At 39.2% G+C, this 1,962-nt stretch overlaps 1 pseudogene; it reads left to right on the top strand.

Annotated features, from left to right (window-relative positions):
- Window positions 1-1,725: 1,725 nt before the first annotated feature.
- LOC111813700 overlaps window positions 1,726-1,962 on the top strand; it is a 1,756-nt pseudogene continuing 1,519 nt past the window's right edge.

Raw genomic sequence — 1,962 nt, 5'->3', positions numbered from 1 at the left:
GAGATGACTCAGTAGAATAAGCGCTTGCCTGGCTAAGCGCAAGGGCCTGAGTTCAATCCCCCAGTCCACCAAAATAAATAAATAAATATATTATTGTGTCTTGTTTTCCTTAATTATGCTTTGGGCTTCTCATATAAGGAAGCTTCATGGTATTTAAGATTGTGTACCTGTGATTTTCCTTCTCTTTTTTTTTTCTCCCCATTCTTTATTTCTTTAACACTTACTACATCACACATCCATAGTGCCCTCCTTGGCAAGAATAAAACCTTAACATCTCTATCTTTTTTTTGTTTGTTTGTTTTGTTTTGTTTTGTTTTGTTTTTTTATTTTCCTTCTTGTTGCACAGAAAATGTCAATTTTCCTACAAATGGCTCAAATTTTTCACACTGTGGCTGAGGGGTGATCAGTTGTGCATCAGTGCCACGTGTGCTCTGTCCCTTCGTCTTTTGAAGGAAACAGAGGTCAGTTCCAAGATGTAGCTATTATGATTTTTATTGCTACCACATGTGTATGCCTAGGAAGGGATAGTTGGTTGAAACAGAAGTTCAGCTTTTAATTTTTTAAATGTGTTTAGTGCAGGGTCTAGTGGGTCTCATGACACAGATTGGACCCACAGTGATCCTCCTGTTTTCAGCCTCCCAAGCGCTGGGATTATAGGCGTGCACCACCATACCCAGTCTCAGTTGCCATCTCAGCACACTCTGGGGGTGAGGCTGGCACTGTGAGCTAGGAATTGAATATTTTTAATTTTTTGAGGAATCTATACTTCCATAACAGTTGTACAAGTACCTTCCCCCTTTCCAGCATGTGTGGTTATTTGATTTTTTTTAAATGATAGTCATTCTATCTAAAGTAGGATGGGATCTCAGTGTTGTTTTATTTTGTATTTTTCTTTTTTTTTTTCTTGCTTTTTAATATGTATTTGGTACAGGGCCTCACTTAGACTCACAGTGATCCTCCTGTTTTTAGTCTCCTCAGCACTGGGATTACAGGCATGCACCACTCTGCCTTGTCTCAGGCATGCCCAGGGATGGGGCTGGCATGGCATGTGGTGCCAGGGATCAAACCCTGGTCCCTTCACTTGCCTAACCAGATGCTTAGTCTGCTGAGCTATCTCACCAGCCCTTGTTTGTAGTTTTTTAATGGCTAGAAATGTTAAACATTTACTCAGATAGATAGATAGATAGATAGATAGATAGATAGGAAGATAGAGATGAAACATAATAAAGATAGAGATAGGGATAGAGAGAGCGAGAGAGAGGGAGAGAATTCATATTTCTTCTTCTGAGAAGAGTCTATTCATTTCAGTTGTTCATTTTCTGAGGCGGCCTTTTATTTTGTGGTTCTACTTGTAACGAGTTCTTTATACACACTAGATATAACTCTGTTGTCAGAAGGGTAGCTGTCCAAACAATGTCCCCATTTTGAAGTTCACTGTTCATTCTGTTGACTGTTTCCTTTGATATGCAGAGCCTTTTAATGTGCTATAATCCAAGGTGTTGGTTCTTGACGTTGTTTCAAGTGCAACTGCAGTGCTGTTCAGAAAGCCTTTGCCTGTACCTCTGTCTTCGAGAGTTTTACCTATACTGACTGCCAGCAGATTTCAAATTTTTCCATCTTAGCATTTAGATCTTTGCTTCATTCACGTCAGTTTAGCACATGATATGAGATGTAAGTTTAGACTCAGCCTTCTGCATAGAGCAATTTGCCTAGCATCGTTGCTCTATGTCCTCCAGCGTATGTTTTTGGAGCCTTGGTCAAAGACAAAAAGGCTGAGCATTCTAGATGTTTCTGGATTCTATATTCATACTCATTGTCCATTAGGTCTGGCTTCTCACCAGTAACATGCTATGTTTATTATTGTGGCTTTTTAATATTATTTATATTCACTTCCCTGGCAAGCGCAAGGGCCTGAGTTCAATCCCCAGTTCCACCAAAAAAAATAAAAAATAATATATATAT

This window comes from Octodon degus, unplaced genomic scaffold (genome assembly GCF_000260255.1).
Source record: "Octodon degus isolate 3935 unplaced genomic scaffold, OctDeg1.0 scaffold00214, whole genome shotgun sequence".
Classification (NCBI taxonomy): domain Eukaryota; kingdom Metazoa; phylum Chordata; class Mammalia; order Rodentia; family Octodontidae; genus Octodon; species Octodon degus.
This window is presented reverse-complemented; position numbering and strand designations above follow the sequence as displayed.